Source organism: Bos taurus, chromosome 16 (assembly GCF_002263795.3).
Source record: "Bos taurus isolate L1 Dominette 01449 registration number 42190680 breed Hereford chromosome 16, ARS-UCD2.0, whole genome shotgun sequence".
Lineage (NCBI taxonomy): Eukaryota > Metazoa > Chordata > Mammalia > Artiodactyla > Bovidae > Bos > Bos taurus.
In genome coordinates this window covers 49,901,768-49,922,298 of record NC_037343.1, presented here as the reverse complement: position 1 = coordinate 49,922,298, position 20,531 = coordinate 49,901,768, and the positions used below count along the sequence as shown (strand labels likewise).

At 56.2% G+C, this 20,531-nt stretch overlaps 1 protein-coding gene across 3 annotated transcripts in view; it reads left to right on the top strand.

Moving 5' to 3' along the window:
* Positions 1-20,531, top strand: part of PRDM16 (PR/SET domain 16) — a 411,934-nt gene that overhangs the window by 63,419 nt on the left and 327,984 nt on the right. The window lies entirely within an intron of this gene.

Sequence of the window (20,531 nt, the reverse complement as noted above, 5' to 3'; positions counted from 1 at the left end):
GCCTGCCTGCTAGCCACGGAGGTGCTACAAGTCAGGGAGGATGTGGCTGGGTCCAGACGGGCCATCCTGGAGGGCTCCCTGGAGTAGGTAGCTCTGTGTGGCTGCAGGATGGTGGAGATTTCCTGTGATGAACAAAGACTCGAGAAGGCTTCCTTCTTGGGTACATGAAACCAAGCTCCCTTTTCACCCCCATGTAGCAGCTGGGAATCAGGTTTCCTACAAAGTGGGTTCGTGGGGAATATCCCTGATGCAGAAGAAAATCCTACCTCAGAGAAGTCCCTGTACCCTTCCTGTTGGCAGCAGAGCCATTAGCCTGTGAACCGTAGCCCCCTGCCTCGTCCCCTTAGCCGCTTGATCAGTGTGAGCAGCATCTAGTGGCTTCTGGGCCAAGCCCCCGCAAGTGCTGGGATAGGGGGCGAGGGGCCCTGGCCAGCTGGTTATCAGGGAGGGTGCAGCCCGGTGAGAAGAAGCGGGAAAGCCCTAAACCTCTATTCAAATAATTTTGTGTGTCCCCCTAGCCCACCCCATCTTCCACATCAGGAAACTGTAATCTGGGAACTCTGGGAGGAAGAGGGCGAGGCCGCGTCCATCCTGAGCTTTGTGTGAAATAAAGGACCCGCCATACTTCTGACATTTAAGCTTTCTCGCCTCCATCTCTTAGCGAAGGGAAAGCCAGACCCACCAAAGCGGTTCTCGGAGCCAGCCTCGAGGTGCCGGGTCCTGGGGCGACAGTCGGCCGCCCAGGTGAGGTTGTGTCTAGGGCCATGCTGGTCTCGTCCCCGGGAAGCCCGCTCAGCCCCCATGTCTGTCCCCACGTCGTGGCTACACCCTCAGAGCACGTGTGTTCTGGAGTGTCTGTCCTGTGTCATCCTCAAGGTGCATCCTCAGTGTCTCCTTTAAGATGCCCGGGTCCTTCCAGCCCACAAGCCCGCGTGTGCCCGGCCGAGCTGCCCACCGCTCTACCTCACCTGGCACTGAGACCCGTGCAGGAGTTGGGGGCAAGGCTGGAAGGCAATCAAGAAGGCCTGACTTCCTGTCACAGCCAGAAAACAGCACCAAGAACGAAGGTGGGAGAGATTCAGCCCAGAAGGTTCTGGAAAGTTCTGGAAGGTCTTCCTGCCCCAACCAGCAGGTGCCAGGGCCCAGGCCTTCCAGCCACATGTGGGACGGGGCGGGGGCATGGCCGTGAGGTTATTCAGCTGGAAAACGTTGGGGATGAGCCGACACCCAGGATTGGGGTCGCCGGGCGACTTGGCATTTTTCTCCTTTTGTTGCTGTTTGTGGTCCTTTTGAGGAGGACGAGGGATGAGGGTCATCCCCTGCACTGCCTCCTTACCTCTCCCTCGGCCAGTTTTCCCGGTGCTGTGGGCGTTCAACTTTGACCTTTGGGATGAGATAATAGTGCTTCTGTCCCCAGGGCCACTTCGAAGCCGGTGCCCAGAGACGTAGTGTGTCTCTGTGACTTATCCCTAAACACAGCGTGTTTGGTCTTCTCTGTGCTTCTTGTTTCAGAGGGGCGGGCTGGCCGAGTGACCGGGGAAGAGGGATGACCCAGCTCTGGCCCTGCCCGGCACCACTACTGAGTCCTGACCTCCCCCAGGAAACTCAGCACAAAGCCTCCGCCCTCTTGCTGGAGCCCTGCCTGCCGCCCCCGTCTCCCCTCCCCGAGGGCCTATCCATTTCTGTGAGGACCCTGGAGGCACAGGGCTTGGGCCGCCCTTGGTGACCCTGGGGTGCGGGGACTGGTGTTTCAATAATGAATCACCGGCCCCTTTGCCCAAAGCATGCAGTGGATTGATAGCCGCTGGCTAGCTTTGCAAACTCTGGTCACCCGGCTGGGAGAGCGAGAGGACAGAGCAGTTAGCTGGGGGGGGGGGGGGTGTGTCGGGGGGTGTGACAGTCTGACTGGGGCTGCCTGACACCCCTGCAGGGCGCAGTCCTGCAGCACCGTGTGTTGGGGGGCTTGTGGGGGTCGACTAGCTCACGGTCACTGTTGATACCGCCGCTGGCCGAGGTTGGCGGGGTCAGCTATTTCTGCTGTGGTTCACGTTCTCTCTGCCGGGCTGTGATTTCTCTCGTTGATGTGAGTGGAGAACAGGAGCTGCCCTCACAGGAGAGCCCCCCCTCACAGCGGGCAGGAGGTGGACGCAGAGGCTCAGGGGCTCAGCAGAAAGCCCGCCGGAGGCGAGGGGGGCAGCTCCTCACACTCCCCATCCCAGCCGTCCCCTCGCAGGTGTCCCTGGGGACCGTGAACCCTGACCTTGAGCCCCTATGGCCCACCTGATGGTGCCCGGCAGACACCCCTGGGTGTCGGATGCCTGCAGTCGGCCCGCCAATGGGTCTGCTGCGCGGAGCACTGTTGGTTCTGGTTTGTGACAAAGCCGTTGGTGAGCCCGGCGTCAGAGCAGCGTGCTGGCGGGAGACTGTGGTGTCGGGAGCACCCAGAGCATCCCCCTCGGGCGGGCAAGGCTCCGGATGGCGCTCCGGCCTTGTATCTTTGTTTAGGAACCTGGTTTTTATTAAATTTAATTGCTTCCTTTTCTGGCCTTAAATCAAGGGTGGCCTCAAAGCAGGGACAGCATCAATTTAATTTAATTACTCTGCACCGCGGCCTTCCGAGTAGAAACGTGGCTACCGGAGGCTCCCACCCGGCCCCCAATCGGGATGAGCCCAGCGGCCTCGGGAGGGCTCGGACCCCAACCTCCCTGACCCCAATCCGGCCCTGCCGAGCTCCCGCTCGGACCACCATTTTCACTCACTTATTGGTGTGTTTATTTTTCATTTGCCATTAAAACCGCGTCGGCTCTCTAACTCAGGGGCAATTCATTAAGGGCCATTTATCTTTCGCAGTGATATTTCACAAGCAGTGCCCAGCTCAGGGCTGTAAACACGAGCCGGCGTGGACACTGGTGGCTCCAAAGCGGCACACGGGACATGCCTGCTGCCCCCACACGCCAGTCTGTGGGTGGGGACCGCAGCCGGGCACCCCCTCCCTGCATCCTGAGCCCCGTAGCCCATCCGGTCCCGCCTCAGTTTCCGGAGCTCCCGGGCGGCTCTGTGCTGGGCTTGGCCTGAGCGAGGCTGTGTCCGACATCTATCACCACAGAGAACTCTCGCTGCTGGGAGGCACCCGTCAGGCAGGCAGCCCTGGCCCACAGCTCCATGCCTGCTGGTACTCTGGGTTTTCACCCCTTTCCTGGACACGCAAATCCGGCGACAAAGGCAGCCTCGGAGGCCGACTCCGGCACATTTTATTAACCATCGGGGGTGGCAAGAGAGCACGGCACGATTGGTCCCTGCAGGCTGGGCTCCCCGGAACTCTGAGCAAAAACACTGGGAATTATTAAGATGATTTGTTAAATAATAGAAAATGTTTTTCATTTCCCAATTTCCAGCTCTTGCTAAAACCATCCTCCGACTGCCTGCTTCTCATTCCTTAATATTTAGACTTATGGGCCAATTTGAGGGTATTTCCTCTTTCTGCCATGATTAATGCTTCCATGAAACAATGTCATCACAAGTCACCTACCTACCCTGTCAGGCCGGCATCAATCTCGCTGGGCTGGGCGGTAATTTACGACTGGTGCCGGCAATTTGCAAACCTAATGGGGAGGAGGGGACGAGGAGCGGCTCCCAGCTCAGTCTGCAGCCTCCACGCTGCCCCCCCATTAGCAGAACAAATGGTGCAGACACCAGACATCATCTCCAAGGCTCGATAAATATTTTATCAGCCATAATGGAAATTGTCAAATGGATCTAATTGTACAATACGTTATCAGTGAGATATCAAAGCCGGGCCTGGCCTCTCCCCGGACCCTCCTGCACTCCCCCCAACTCCCGGCTGCCAAGGATGCCAGTGAGGCAGTGGAGGGTGGATTTCCCCACTCGGCGTGAATAATACCCCAGCCGCTGTGGCCCTTTAAGGGGATGATAAATTTTGTGGAAATAAATAGCCTTATTTTGCTGTGTTTTGAGAGTCCTGATTTTTGAGCCTGAGGCAAAGAGAGAAACAGAGAAGCAGAGAGACAGGGACGGTGGACGCAGCAGAACTTTCCTGGGACTTAAGTCTGTTCCCAGCCTCTTAGCTTCCAGGTGGCGACAGTCCTTAACAAGCGGTCATGTAGTGGCCGAGCAAAGACCCGCCTGGCCCTGGGCATCCGGTGATGGGGGTGGGGGGCTGGCGTGTGGAAGGGGACTTTTCTCCTGGCCCCCAGGAGCCGGTGGCCCTTGGGTCCACCTGGGGCAGCCGCTTCCTTAAACTTGGGGTCACACTGTGCACTGTCCACCGTGGCGACAGACTCCATGGCTTGAGCCAGATGCAGACCATCAGCCTACAGAAGGGGGGCACGCTGAGAGGGCAAGCTCTGCAGAAACCGAAAGTCTTGGCGTCCCGGTGTCCCCTCCCCCTGCCCGGCGCATTCACGGGTCTGGTCCTGCAGGAAGGGGTGGGGGAGACTCGGGCGGGTGGCGGTCAGGCGTCTTTCACAGCCAGGCAAGACCTTTTGATTTCTAGAACAAACAGCGATGTCTTAGACCTGGAGCACATTTACAAACCGAGTGAAAACATCTGTGAACAAGCTCGGGACTCGCCGCCTGCCTGAGCGTGGGAGCCCTGCCTGGGCACTGGGGTTGGGACTGGCCCGCTCGGCTCCGGCCACAACTCTGCCCACGCCCTCCCATGTCCTTTATCTGACTTTCAAAATTGCATCTGGGTCTCGGGGATGCGCTGGAGCAGGGGGTGTTCTCAGCCGCTGCAGCAGATGGTGGAAGGCCATGGCTACAACTTGTGCGGCCCTCAGGGAGCCCGGGCATCGGGACAGACAGCTCGTGTGTTGTGGGGTTCCTGGACCTCGTGGCCCTGAGCTGCATGCTCCCCCAAGAGTGGGCATTTACCCTGCTGTGCGCGGCACCAGCAAGGGGACCGGGAGGTTCACATAATTGTCTGCCCGCTGAGCCGTGGCTAAGGTTTAAGAGCAGAGGAAATTGCTTCGGCTGCTGGGCCCTGGGGCGTCTCCGCGGGCGAGGCTTAACCCAGGGTGCGGCCCTGGTGTGGTCGCATCACACGCCCCCCGCCAGCTCCCGGGCTTCTTTGGCGGTACCCTGATCCATCAGTAGCAGCTTTTCTGTTAGGGAATCCTAAACATTTGCCTGGATGCAGGCTCCGGCTGTGTTTCTCATTAGATCACACGGGGGCTGGTGAACACGGGCACACGCGCTCACACACGGAAGCCTGCACTCTGTCTTTTCGGCTGCCTGTCATTTTAAATAAAAATAAAAAGAGAGCGTGTGTTGGTGTAACGAGACCTCGCCGGGTGACGTGGCTGGTTCGAGGCCCTTCCAGGACGGGGCAAAGTCGGCCCCTGCAGCCCAAGCACCCAGGTTTCACCAGCTGTCAGGGCGAGGCGCATGCCTCAGCGCTGGTTCCCCCGGCAGACGGGAGGTGGTCTGGGCTTGGGGCTGGGAACTCCCCGCCTGCCGTCGGGTGTCAGGACAGGTGGCAGCACCACTGGGCTGCCTCCTCCATAGGCTGTGGAAGCCCAGCTCTCCACCCGTCTCTGTCTCCTTTCCTTCTCACGGAAGCGGAGGACAACAGTGTCTGAAACTAGTTTTGATTCTTTTTTTTTTGAACAGCGAGCATCAGGGCAGTGGGCAGTGTCTGCAGCTTGGAGAGCAGGAAGGGGATAGACTGGTCTGTGTCCCTGGGGTGTTGGCTGAGGGTCCTCACAGCAGACACTCAGCCAGCCTGTTTTGGGGGACGGGTCTCCCTTGCTGGGTTTGTAGACCACGGGCCCCTCCTGGCACACCAGGGCCCCTCCCTTGGTGCTGCAGGCCCCCGTCTTGTGGGAGGGACACCTCCCCGAGCACTGGCCACTACCTGCATGAGACCAGCAGCAAGGGTTGTCCACTGCTGCCCACAGAGGATGGTGCTGGGGCTCCGGGATGCAGGCAGAAGAGCCCCAGGAGGGAGTGTGGGGCCTGGCCATCTGTGGGGTCAGTCCCAGCAGGTGGGTCCTCACCGGCAGGTACAGCTCTAGAACAGACTTCTCCCGTTGTGGTGGTGCTGTTACCCCATGATTCTTGTCCACTCGAGATATTGTCCACTCCCACCCCATCAGGACAGACTGCAGCCTCCAGGGGAAGCCTGTGGGGGAGTGGGCAGAGGGCCTGGGGGGCAGCAGCCTCAGGTAGGGAGGCTAGAGGAGGTGTCTGGTTCTGCCCTGCCTTGTGGCTGTGGTGACCTCCTCTCACAAACAGGGAGACTGAGGCTCATTTCCCAGAGCCACTTGGCAACCTGCCCGAGGCCAAGACTTGAGATCTTGCCCGGTGCAGCTCCCAGCAAAGGGCACTTACTTGTCCCCTAATTTTGTGAGTTCCAGAATGCCCTGGGCCAAGAGGTCAAGACTGGACTTGTCAGGAGTCCCCTCTGCTCTCCACCCAGGTAAAGGCAGATGAATCCTCCGTTGTGGGCAGGGACAGCTGGCAGGTAACCCCAAGAATCCTTTCACCCCTTGTCCTGGGGGTACCCAGAGGCCTCTGCATCAGAGATGCCTGTGGAGCTGACCCCTGGGATCTCCGTGCAGCCCGACCTGCCATCCAGAGACCTTCTCCCCAGTCTCCTCCCCTGAGGTCACCCCAATCCAGCCACATCCACGGCTCCCTTCCTCTTGGCAGCAGAGTCAAGCAGTTGAAATTCCTGGGCAAAGTACCAGGCTTACCACCCCCCTCCCCAGGTGTTGCTGGTGGTCAGGGCCGGGGCAGGTGAGGTTTCACCCTTGCCTCCCGCACATCCTGCCCCTCCTCATCTCCCACCTTCACCCTCCACAAAGAGATCTTATCTGCAGGCAGGGGCCTGGGGCCTTCAGCTGACCAGACCAGGTCTCGGCTACATGGCGGGATCCTTATGACTCACCCAGGGCTCCCAATCACCTTGTTAAGAAAGTGTGCTCTATCTAGCCAGGGTCCAATTAAGGGTCTAATTTCTCTGAATGAGCCCTGGCTCCCTACCGTCCAGCACGCAGCCAACCCCATCACCCCAAGGTCGGGACCCCCAGGTCAGGAAGAATGTGACACCACCCTGGGGGACTCCCATGACCTCCTCGCTGGGACCGGGCCTCCTGAGCCCTCCAAGAACCAGGGTGGGACTGGGTTGCAGGTTTCTGCAGGACAGGGTTTGTTGGTGGAAAAACATTCTGAACACCCCCCCAACACATCACACGCTGGGGTGTCCAGATTCTGTGTTGCAACAAAGTCTTGGTTCCTGTACACTCAGAGGTGTCCCCCACATCCTCATCATCTGCTTGGGCAGAAATTGGGGCTCCACTAACAAGGGGGTGCAGCACTGACTTTGTACTGTGAGAGCTCTCAGCTGGTGCCCTGGGCTCTGAGAAAGGCAGACTGTCTGGGGGAGAATCAGATGGTCAGCTCGCGGTATACTCAGCTCCTACATCCACAGAGTCAACCGACTAAGGGTTGAAAATACTTAATAAAAAGATCCAAGAAAGTTCCAAAGAGCAAAACTTAAATTTGTATGCCTCCACCAACAACTTGCATGGCATTTTCATTACATTAAGTATTATAAGTTATCATACATATTAGAAGTAGGATAAGTAAGCTGTGTGTGGGTGCTAAGTCACTCAAGCATGTCCAACTCTTTGTGACCCTATGGAGCAGAGCCCACCAGGCTCCTCTGTCCATGGGATTATCCAGGCAAGACTACTAGAGTGAGTTGCCATGTACTTCTCCAGGGGATCTTCCCGACCCAGGGATTGAACCCATGTCTCTTATGTCTCTGCTTTGGCAGGCAGGTTCTTTATTGCTAGTGCCACCTGGGAAGGAGGATATATGTAGGTTATGTTTAAATACTGCTGGATCCTGCTGGAAGTGAGTCATGAAGATCACGCCCTTTAAAACTGGTGTGAAGCCTGCAGTCAAGGACAACACGAGAGTGAGTGTGTGTGTCGGTATAAATGTGTGCTTGTGCATATGTGTATGTGTGTGTGCATGTGACATGTTCAGGTCTAAACAGTGATGTGAGGACGCTTTCTTATGCTGGATAATCTTGGGCACAGAGAACAAAAGGAAACACGTGGTCCCCATGGTCCCTCAGACTCCTTGCATGTCTCTGCTGTCCCTTCTCAGGCAAACTTGGAAAAACACAGGGAGACCGGGGCCTCCAAGGAGATGCCTTTGTGACCCTCCTTTGCACTGTGGGGCTGTCCTGGATGAGGATCTCTGTAAACTGAGGTCGTATAGGCTGAGGACTGATCATGCATCGCTTGCTGTCTGGTTTGTGCTGTTTTCCTGTCTTCTTTGAGCAGTGGGCTCCAGGTGCTGGCATTTGTCTCCATGGCCCTCGCACATCCTGGTAAAGGGCGAGACCCTAGTCTCACCTCTTTGGGGAGGCTCAGTTGCATCTGGTCCACATGGCGGTATTGCTCCCTAGTGAGGTGCCGGGCAGGGCGACTGGCTCTTGGAGGTGGGGGAGCGGGGGTTGGAGGGTCTGAGCACGTACCACCTTGGTTTCCATCCTTGAGCCTGGGTCTCAGGCCAGGAGCAGAAGCCCGAGGCTCCAGGCTCCCCAAGTGAAGGGGGTCCGATCTGCTCCAGCCAGGCCCAGTGGAGTGTTTACTGTTTATTCATCAGGGTCTGATTCCTGTTTCATTTCGTAAGGTTCTTCCATTCAGACGCTGAGTCCCTGGGCCAGGCTGCATCGATAGCCCCCAGCTGGCCCGAGATTCTCTGATTCCAGTTGACCAGATCCTTGCTCTGTGAACCTTATTCTTCTGCTCACCTTCTGAGCTGCTGTTGGAGACCCCAGATGGGCAGCATTTGCTTCCAGCCTTCTAAGGGTGCCCCCTCTCCAGGGCTGCATCCCATACCCTCTCCTGCTCCGGTGCCCGCAGGCCCTGGCATAGCCCTCTCAGCGTGTGTGCTTGCAAGAGTGGTGGGTCAGGGCGGGGGTCGGGCAGAAGCCCCCAGGAAATAGAGGCGTGCTGGGGGTGACACGGTGCCCCTGGGGGCCAGGACAGAGCAGTGTCCTGGAGAGGCCCTGCGGGGTCTCACTCTAGGGGTGACCCTCACCAGGCAGCACACCTGGGGTGCCGCTGGGCGGGCACGCTGGGAGCTGTCAGTCACCCACCCTCAGAGCAGCCAGCCCCCTAGCCTTGAACATCCCTCCCCTTCCTGGGAGGCAGGGCTCCCCACAGCAGGTGACCCTGGCCCTGAGGTAGCATTCTGGATTTTGGAGTCTAGGAGACACCCACCTGCCCTCTCGTGTACGGGCTCTGTCCTGGCCTGCAAGGCACCCATGGATGCTGGTCTGCAAGTCTCATGTGGGCTGCGGTGTGTCCTGGCTGGGCCAGCCCGAGAGTTCTCTTTCTGACCAGAGTGTCCCCTGCATAGGGCTCAGTGACCAGTGTTTGCTGGGATGTGATGGCGGGGGCAGTTCCAGGCGTGGTCAGAAGGTGGGCAGGCCACCATTCAGAAGGGTACCTCCCCCGTCAGTGACGCTGATGGGCGAGCAGCCTCCCTGACACCCCCTATCCCGTCGTCCCCACCCGGTGGTGGGATAGGAAGGGGACCATGTTTAGCAGGAGGCCCATATCTCTGGGACCCCAGAAGTATGCCCTGAGTCCCTGGAGCTTGGGGAGGAAGCGGTCAGGCAAGGAGGGCCAGGGAGGGTTTGCTGTCCATGATGCACTCTCAGCCCGGCGTGCGGCCGTCTGCCCATCTGTTCTGCCTGCAGATCTGCTTGGGAGCCTCAGCTGGGCCAGACCCAGGGCCTCCACCAGCACAGGGAACGCAGTACAGGTGTGCCCCACGCTTGCCCACCTGCTGGAGGGTTCCCCTCCTGCCTCAGCATTGATTCTCCTGCTTGCAACCTACACTGGGCAACCCTTTCCCCTATCCTCTGAGCCTCAGTTTGCTCAGATTTAAACCATTTGATGAAACAGCCTTGTGGGCTTAAAATTCCCCAATAGCTGAAGACATCATTCTAAGCGTCAGGTCCTTTAGGATGGTTTGAGGAGGTACCTTCTATTGATTTGAATTCAAGGAATGTTCTCCCTCTGGTTCCTCACCTGGCAAATCATTGTCAGTTGAGTATGTGACGGGCAGAGGTGGGGGGTTGCCATGATGACCATGGGTCAGTTGGAAGGTTCTGGTCAGCTGTAGGCATCCTACTGGAGCAGGAAGGTTCGTCTGTGGTCTTGGTTGCTGAGTGCAAAGACTTTGAATGACCTTGAGAGGGCCAGGCTTCAGTGGGATGGTCATGCTGGGTCAAAGACATCTCTTATGAGATGGAATTCTCCAGAAGAATCTTGAGGGCATCTTCCCTGGGCAGCAGAGCAGGCTGCAGAGAAGGGGTGGCCAAGGGTTGGGAAGGCTCTCTGCCCGCAGCTGCACGAGCCGGCTTCCTGACCTCATCTACCTGGCTTCCCTAGGTCCCTTCCTCCAGCTATGCTATGCTATGCTATGCTAAGTCACTTCAGTCGTGTCCGACTCTGTGTGACCCCATAGACAGTAGCCTACCAGGCTCCCCCGTCCTTGGGATTCTCCAGGCAAGAACACTGGAGTGGGTTGCCATTTCCTTCTCCAATGCATGAAAGTGAAAAGTGAAAGTGAAGTCGCTCAGTCGTGTCCGACTCTTAGCGACCCCATGGACTGCAGCCTACCAGGCTCCTCCATCCATGGGATTTTCCAGGCAAGAGTACTGGAGTGGGGTGCCATCCCCCAATCCTCCGACTTCTATTCCCAGTGGAATTGGAGCACTGAGTGGTTTTAGGAATCCTGAGTTTCATTTCGGTCTGTAGAAGTGAAAATGGGGTGGGGAGGGGGCAGTGTATCTGTGAGTGATTCTAGGTTTTGTAACAGGAGAGAATCCCCTGAGAAAGGACTCTACCCCATTCCTCTGGGTTTGGAGCCACAAAGGTAAAAAGCCAACAGCATTGGGACTAGATGTCCTGGAGGGGAGGATCCATGCTGAGTCTGATCACCAGGATCAGGACACCAGCAGGTCCTCACCCCCATGAGCTGAGTGGCCAACAGGGTGAGGGCCTTCTCTGAGGCTGGGCTGGGGATCCTGGTGGCCCCAGTTCCCATCAGTCCTGTAGTCTGTATCTCTCGTTTTGCCCTACATGTCAGTGTATCCAGACGGGAGTCACCTGAGAGCAGGATGTACCTGGACACCAGGTGGGCAAGGCAGGGAGTCTGGGGGTTGGCCCAGAGAAGAGCTGGCACAGACCTCTAGTCACTCTCAGCACCACCCAGCCCCTCCTTGCCTGACATCCAGATGGACTCATCCCACCTTGGTACCCAGAGGGGTCTTGGCCTGAGTACTAGCTGCTTACGGGCATCTGTGGACCCTCACTCACTGCTCTGCTTCCCTGAGAAATCGGCACCCACAGCATCTCCAAGTTCCTCCTCTTTGCTTAGCACTTGTCTGAAGTCCTCTACAAAGCCAGGCATCAGAGCTGTGTTTTAATCAGTGAGGAGTCACCATCCCTCCCCTCACATTAGCTCTCCCTTGTGGAAAAATGTTGGCTTGGGCACCAGTAGAAAGCTGGGACGTCCCTAAACTCTCTATACCTGTGTCCCCTTCAGGCTGCTGGGGCTTTGGCCGCAGCAGCTCCAGGGTCCTGTCCACCACAGGTTCCGTGGTCCGGCCCACAGTTCTGAAGCTGTGGCATCACGTGTAGCTGTTGGTGTGTGTCTGTGGATCCCCAGTGTGGGGGCTCTGGGGAGTCAGGAACACAGAGCTTGCCCTGAGCTAACATTGCAGCTCCTCTGGCCGGGTTCTGTGCCATCCAGGCCTTGTGCCCATGGCCTCAAAGGCTAGGCTGGCATTTGTGGGGCCCCAAGAGGTCACCAGCCCACTGGTGGTACACCATTTTATGCCAAGACTTTGCCAGATTTTATTTCGCCAGAAAGAAATAAACTGACAGTTCATATTAACTTCTTGTGTAACTGAATTGTGCAGGAGGGAGAGTCCTGCCTGGGGCAGTGACTCCAGGGTTGATGGGTTGGGGGAACGGGGTCTGAGATGCCCTCAGGCCGCTGTCACCTTGGAAGTAGATTTCAGTTCCCACTGGGCCTGGGACAGACTCCTGCTGGGGGCTGGCTGACGTCGGTCCTTGGTGTGGACACTCAGTACCCTCTGGGGCCAGGAGGCTGGTGTCCACTCTGGATGTTCAGTGCTGGGATCCCCTGGTGTGGATGGGCAGCTCCTAAAAGACCCAGTCAGCTGAGAGAGGTACAGACATTGCTTTCCGGAGCTGTAGACTCCAGGCCTGACTGTACAGGCAAAGTCTGAGGCCTTGGATGTCCACTGGTCAGCGGAGGGGCTTTGGGGAGCTGAGGAACCTCCCAGAACTTGTTTCCTCATCTGATCTGGACAGGAGGCCCCAGGCAGTCTGAGAAGCAGGCGTCTGCTCTCCTGTAAACACATGTGCGTGAACACTTGCCCTCCACCCCCAGGGAATCTGGGTGCCCCTCACTCAACCTGAACTCCAAGTTGAAAGAAAAAAGACTTAGGGGGAAGCCAGTTCACAATCAACAGTTGCAGCTGAAGCTGAACCTTGCTCTTTAACCCCCGGGGCGTGTGGGGATGTGGGAGGGGCTGCCTCAGATGGGGAGCTGTGACTGTGGTCGAACCTTGACCTCCTCATCCTGGCGTCTTTACCAGAACCTCAGGCCCCTGTGCTGTCATCCAGTCATCTGGCTGCCTTGTCTCTGGACACAGCCAATAGGGCCACAGTGCCTCCCCTCACCGGGCACTGGACTCAGAGCCTGGGGGCACCCTTGTCACCCTGTCTGGTCTGGAGAAAAGATAACCACAGTCTGGAGGAGCCTTTTGGAGTGATTCTATCACAGGCATCCAACCATTCACTTGTCTACCCATCCATCCACCCATCCATCTTTCTATTATTCCATCCATCCATCCACCATCCTTCTCTCCATCTGTTCATTCCTCCATTCATCTTTCTATCAGTCCATCCATCCGTCCATCTGTCCACCATACGTTCAGCCACCATCCATCCTTCTCTCCACCCATCCACTCATCTTTCTATCCTTCTATCCATCCATCCATCCACTGAGATGTATTAAGAGTCTTAACTTGGCAGGAACTATCTCTGCTCTGGCCTGTTAAGCCTCTGCTGCTGCTGCTGTTGCTGCTGCTAAGTCACTTCAGTCGTGTCGTGCGACCCCATAGACGGCAGCCCACCAGGCTCCCCCGTCCCTGGGATTCTCCAGGCAAGAACACTGGAGTGGGTTGCCATTTCCTTCTCCAATGCATGAAAGTGAAGTCGCTCAGTCGTGTCCGACTCTTAGCGACCCCATGGACTGCAGCCTACCAGGCTCCTCTGTCCGTGGGATTTTCCAGGCAAGAGTACTGGAGTAGGGACTATTCAGTCCCCAGCTCTGATAAAGAAGCAGGCTTCAGGGAGGTATGGAGCATATTGGATTCCTTTCCTACTGCGCCGCCTTTTCTGGCCCAAGTGCACTTATTTATGGAGCCATGCTTCCCCCATGGGGTCTCTGAGAGCACGGGCCAGTGACCTCTAAGACAGAGCTGTTTGCTGCCCCACCTGCCTCCTAACCCCTTGCAGAATGCTGTAAAGACACCACCCAGGCGGATAGGACTCAGCCAGAGCACCGAGGCCATGGTCTCAAGGACCATGTCCTGGAGGCCCCCATTCTCAGGTAGAAAGGACTTTGCCAAGAGGCTGAGGCTGGTCCTCCACATCTCCTTTCCTGCTGGGTCTCCTCTGTCCCTGCCGAGCCCAGTGCTGAGGACAGGCAAGGGAGCTGCCCCCAGGGAGAACCCTAACAGAGGCCGCTCCTAAAGTACCCTTAGCTGGGAGATGTCCAGGAAACACCAACCCAGAGGAGCTGACCAGACAGTCTTCAGCTGACGATCAGGCCAGGGCTATTCCCCAGCGGCATTGCCCCCCTCTCTTCTGAGTGGGAGTGGGTGAGCCCCATCTCTTCCCTGTTTGGGCTGCCAGTGCACCCTCTCCTTCCACCTCCCCACCTCCTCAGCCCTCCCCCTTGCCCACACATCTTCATGTTCACAGGAAAGGCAAGCACCAAATGGGGGGCAGGCTGTGGCAGGGCTCAAACCCATGCGGGCTGGGACGAGGGTAAGGCGCACGGGCTGGCAGTGGAGCCAGAAACAGCATGAGGTCCTGGGCTATGTGTGCACACACGTGTATCCACATGTGTGCATGCGTGTGTCCACACACGTGCACGTGTGTGTTCTGTGCTGGAACGCAGCCCAAGTTCAGTGGAACAGCATGCCCAGCGGGCAGCTGGCACTCCTGGGTGGGAAGGCTGGGCTACCTCTCCTGGGGGGCGGGCTGAACCAGAGTGGGTCACGGGGAACGCACGTGGGGAGAGCACACACAAGAACCTGCCTTGCGTCTCTCGGAGGCCGATCCTCGGAGCTGGCAACAGCTTCTCTCACTGATGTTTGGTCCTGGAGAGCCCGATTCCTCCTCTGGAAGAGGCCGTCCTGTTTGGATCAAAAAATAATTAGCAGAGCTTTAAGTGGGGGTTTCAAGTACACATTTAATTTGCGCTGATTAACAGTCATATGCTAAGTAAACACCAGCTGAATATTAAACTGTCACGTTGAGCAGTGCAGCGTGCACGGGTATAGAGAAAACTCCGTGAATATGCCGTTTCTATAACTGGCAATTATATTAATAACATGTAACACTTGTCTTACAAAATTCAAATTAACACGCACATCCCAGCACGGAGATCTGCACTCGGGCACTGCAGTTTAACATGTTGCTGGGAGCCTTCCTTCCCAAGCTCCACTTTACAGAAAGTGGATTAGGCTGATGAACAAAAAATAAAGTAAAATCCACCTTGGATCTCTCGCCCGCTTCCGACCCCGTCTCCGTCTCCGTGGGCCCTTTGTCTGTGTGTTTCCGGCGTTGGGCCATGTCCCGCAGGCCCTGCCACCTCTTCCCTGCAAGCTGCTGCCCTGTCACCTGGCCCCGTGGCGCTTTCCCGTGATGAGCCATTAGGATCTGCGTGGCCATTCACTGCCCTGTCCCTAAATGGGCGGATGGGGGCTGTCACCAAATGCCGGTGTGCTCCCCCTCAAAGGGACGGACACTTTCCGGTGAGGGCTCTCGTCCCAACCGTCAGGCTTGGGGCAGGGCCATCTGTGCATTCTACAGAGGTGGCTTGACCCTTCAGGGCCTCATGCCAGGTGGGTGCTGTCGGAAGGGGCCTCGGCCACGAGGCCCGTCCAGGTCAGGGATCTGGCCCTTCTGTGACCCTCTGGCTCCAGGCTCAGCTGGCTCCTGGGGGCTTTCTCCCCTCTTCCCACTTCCTTGTCCCCCATGGTCCCCGCTGGGCCCCGTGTCCTCAAGTCCTCCAGCACAGGTTTACTACGGGGGCATCCTTTACACCTGCCTGATGTGGCCCAGGTGCAGACCCAAGTCCAGCTGGGGAGGGCCGAGGACAAACACTTATGAAAACTGCTGGAAAATCAGTCTTAGTAAAAGAAAAAGAAACCCAGATTCTGTCATTTAAAAAACACACAAAAACCCACCAACACCAAAACTAAGTCTTTTGTTCATGTGAGTGGATAGAGGTTCTTCATGAATCAACTCCTTCATCCCTTGTAGAAATTTAACAATACTCCTTCCCTAACCCCAGAGCCCCGCGTTGGCTCCACGAGGGTGTGCAACGTGGGGTCCAGAGCTCTGGGGCCAGAATCCTGGCCTGAGCATGGCTGGTGGCCTCCCTGGCCCCTGAGATGTCCTGACTTTTCTCCAGGGACCCCTAGGTCACAGGGTTTTTGGGAATTTCCCAGGAAGGTCCGTGGGAGAGACTGCTCCTGGGTCTCTGGGCAGCAGATGAACAGCCAGCCGGGGCAGGTGGTGGGCCAGGGGCCTGCAGATCCTTACTTGGAGGGTTTTAAAAGAAAGTAAAATGAAGGAAGACAACCCAGGCTGCTGGGCTTGGCCACGGCCTCTGTGCCTGCCATGCTAGGTAGCACCGTCTCAGTACTCAGGCTTCGTCTCGCGGCATCCCCGCCTGCTCTCAGATCATGCCGGGTTTTCCAGCAGTGCTGTGTTGTTGCAAGCTTGCTGTTCCCACCCTGAGGACCCACCTGCTCTCCCCCTTCCTCCATCCAGAAAGGACCAGCGTTCCCTGACCCACCCGGCCATCCCCAGCTCCTGAAGAATGAAATTACAACTGCCGTTTCCCACTTTGCAAAATGCACTTGCATTTTGGGAAAGCAAATTCTTCGTCTTTCACTGAAATGAAACCTCGGTGGTTGAAGGCTTCAGGGATCTGGGTGAGCCCAGCCCAACCTCGGCTTGGGGATGAAACTGGGTTTCTCCTCTCCTTTCTCTGACCCTCAAGTGCTGGGGCCAGTCCTGCCTTACCCTTGTCGTCCTCCTCAGAGCTGTTTGGTATAATGGACTTCCTTAAATTAATAATGCGTAGAAGGAGATTTACAACACATTGCTAAAATATTGTCTCTGCCTTTTATTCATGCATTTGTCACCATGGCCTCTGATCGAGGTGCTCAGAGGAGGGATAAATAATGAAGAGAGAAAACGCTCTGTCATAATCCAGGACCATTTGCAAATTCATCACCGACATTCCTGGAGAAGGAGAGACAGAGGGATGACAAATACCCCGCGGTGCTAATATATCTCGTTGATGTCCCCTCCGTTTATTCAGATAACCTACTTGGGCCGTGATCGAATGAGGGGCTCTGGCTGCCCAGCAACAGATGGGGCCAGGCCCGAGCGGGCTGCGGGCTCTTCGGGGGAGGAGCGGTGGTGACGCATTTGATCGGGGCTGGTTTGGATGTTAATTGTGGTCAATTTCATTTGGGGTGACTTTGGGGGAAATTGCTTTTGGAGGAGAAATGAGGAAGATGCCTCCTGCCAAGAGTCCTCCCGAGTCTCTTCATCTCTGTGGAGAAGAAAAGTAGCTGTTGCTTTTATTGACACTTTAGTGGCTGGGTCCCTTTAGGTCGATGACCGTTATTAGCAAGAAGGGCTGGCCCAAACTCAGATCAATAGCCCTGAGTGAGTCACACGGTGTGTTTCTCGTTTGGAGGCTTTTGCTTGCTGGCTCTTCCCTCCTCCTGGCAAGGGCCTGAGCCCTGCACTTGGTCGGGTTTTCATTGATAAGAACTGGAAAGGGGGAAAGACATCTGTGTGGGGAGACTTTTCTCCACACCAGACAGGGTTGGACTTGTTCAGAGACTCGGTGCTTCTGTGGTTGGTGGGGCGACCACCCCAGCGCCTCCCAGACCCGCTTCTAGGAATCAGACCTGTCTGTGTGGGTCTCTGCACCATCTCAGCACTTCTCCAGGAGCTAGGGGGAGGGGGATGTCAGTACTGGGACAGTCTCCAACTGCCTCAATGGGGCCAGTGGTCCCCAGAGTGCCTGGAGGGGGCCTGATGCTGTGGGGTCTGCATGTGGCACCATGCTGTGGGTCACTGGGTCTCTGGGCAGTGACTGGGGCTGGGGGTGGGCAGAAGGGGCAGCCTAAGGGTCTGAGAGGCAAATGCTTGCCCAGGGCTGGCCACGGCCACCCAATCTCCTAGGTTGAGGTCCCAGGACAGGATTTCAGCACCTGCTGGATCAGCCTGCAGGGCTCACAAAGCGGGAAGTACCAAAGGGAGGTCTCTGGGCACTGGCTGAGCCCAAGCCAATAGCAGACCCCCAGGGAGGGGGGCTGGAGTCAGCAGATGGAACGTCTAGGATGCCCAGTTACATTTGAATTCCAAATAAACAGTGTATAATCTTTCAGTAGACGTATACCCCAAGGACTGCAGGCTTTTTATTGTATCTATTGCATTTTAGGTGTTGTATTTACTGTTTTAGCTGGCAGCCCTACCTCCAGGCTCCACACCCTGTGATGACCCACTCGAAATAGAATGGCGTGTGTGTGTGGAGTGGGAGGCAGGTCTCTGATGCCCGCTGACACGAGGCTCAGCCAGGTCCAGGCCAGCTGTTCACAGGGACCAGGTGCACCTGTGCAAAAAAGCCACGCTGGAGCAGACACAGAAGAGAAGTCGAGACTACAGGGAAGTTCTGGCTCACAGGTGACAGGAAACTTGGGCCCATTCTGAGGACAGAGTCATATGCCTGAACAGACTCCTGAAAAGTTTCCAGATCTGACAGGGTGCCCTGTCAGCAGGTGTTCCAGGGAGGCTGTTCGTGGGTGGCTCAGGCTTATCTGGGAACCGAGATGGCTCAGGAGACACCCAGGAGGGCAGTATTTGGGAGGGTGACACAGCAGGGCACCCCAGGGGCCTGCCCAGCCCCCTGCAGCCACGGGCTGCCTGGAAAGCTCTGTTCTCTTGCCTGAACGTTTAACATTTTGTAGCACATTGTAAGAAATTGGAACATGTTATAAAAATTATGAATATAATGAATGCTCATTGTAGAAAATACTGAAGCATATTTTAAAATGAAAAATCTCACATCCCACCACAAAGAGGTAATATTTGGTTACTTTTCAGTCTTGTGTGTTTATCTTTTAAATATAGATACAGGGATATAATAACATAAACTACACAATTTATATCTGTGCCTGTATGTTGCATATATGTACAGAGATACAGACAGATAAATTACTTCCTATACATAACACATGACTTAAGATCAGAGTGCGCCCACATCTTTGGCCTCTAAACCTGTCCAGTCCATCTTAGCAACAACTTCCAGTAGCCAGGGTTTTAGGATGGGGAAAGGAACCTCCTTTTTGTTGAATGGCCCTCGTTCTCGATCATAGGTCTCGGTCACACCCTGAGAGGCAGCCTTGCCACAGCAAAGATGAAAACACACGACAATGTAAAACTCCAGTCTTGTCCTCAAGGGGACCCTCAAGGGCTCTACTTTGCAAAAGGGGAAACCAGACCCAATTTCGATCTTAAAACTTATTTCTGTTTAAAACATACTATGATTATTTAAATAAGAAGTGCTTAAAATTGTTTTAATGTGTGTGTGTGTTCAATCTTGTACCTATAGGGTTTTTGCTGAGTCAGTTAAATTTTAAAATCAACATTTTCTTTAAAAGCTAAGAAGGCGTCCTGCCCCCACCCATGCCTGGAGAAGCTGATGCAGTGGGCAAGACCAGTTTCTGGGTTGGGGAAGGAGTCTGGGTGTCAGGATTTGTTAAATTCTTTTAGAAAAAGCAGAAAAGTTAGCCCCTCAGTGTGCCAGGCTGCAGCCCTACATGAACCGGGGGATGGCCCCAGACATGGCCCAGGGTGAGCAGATTGGAGGGGGTCCCCCAAATGGCGTGGGATGCATGTAGACTAAAAATTGGCCTGTTGTTTGTCTGCAGTTCAGGACTGACTCTGTGTCCTGTACTTTCATCTGCTGAGATCCTTCCCATCCCCAGGCCGGAGGGGACGCATGTCACATCTGGCATGTCACTCAGGACCTGGCAGGGGCAGGAGGCCGCCCCCACCTGTGGCCAAGGGTCTCACCCTGCACACGGAGCTGGGGTCGGGGGGCCTGCTAGGGTCAGCCCCTGGGTGAAACTGTGGCATCTGGATGGGCTCAGGAGGCAGCAAGTAGCTGTTGTGGGACTCTGGTTCCCTCCCCTCAACCCTGCCTGGAGTCCTGGGTCCCTGTGCTCACCCGTCTGAAAATCACCCACTGACGGGTCAGCCTGAGATGCCGAGTAACACGCCCCTTGTTCACTGATGGGTGCGTGAGCTCACCAAGCATCCATGCAGTGCTTACTGTGTGCACAGCCACCCTGCAGCATCTCAGAGGGTGGGAAGGGACCTGGACCCTCAAGGAAAGCCCTCCACCCCACTCCTGGGTCAGGAGACCTCGAGGGAGGGAGACAGAGAGTCCCCTGGGGCCCAAGGAGCAAACAGGGTGCACCCTCCTCTTGCTCAAGGCACAGGGAGGCCCCAGATAACCTGGATCGGGATGCCTGTCCTGGTCAGTGTCCTCAAGCCACACCTTCTGGGGACTGCAGGTGACGAAGCCTCAATAGTTACTGATGACCAAGGAGGCCTCTCTGCAGGAATCACCAACCTCCACTTCCAGATGAAGGAGCAGAGCTCAGAGATGTTAAGTGCCTGCCCAAGGCCACACAGCCAGGAAGAGGCTGGATTTGAGCCCTGTGCTGCATCTCGGGCTGACTCTGCTATGGGTTGGGGGCTCCCCCTTCTTTTACTTTTCCTCCCCTGTGACAACATTGTCCCTCTAGTTTATGAGACCCTAAAAGGGAGAGAAAATGCAATGAAAGCCCCTTTCCCAACCCCCAACAGCCTGGAGGGGGTGATGGACTGGACTTGACCTTCTGGGTCCTTTTCTGTCCCAAGAGAGGGGTTCGTGGAGACCAGGTGACAGTTGAGGGAGGCCAGCTGGGGACATTCCAACAAAACAGAGCAGTTTGCAGAGTTTCTCAAAAGATGGCAAAGCCGCGCTGCAGATCTACCAGAAAACACGCACAAAACGCGCCCAGAGGGCCCAGGGAAAAGTTTACTGGAAACTTGGCCGCAGGGCCCGCGAGGCTT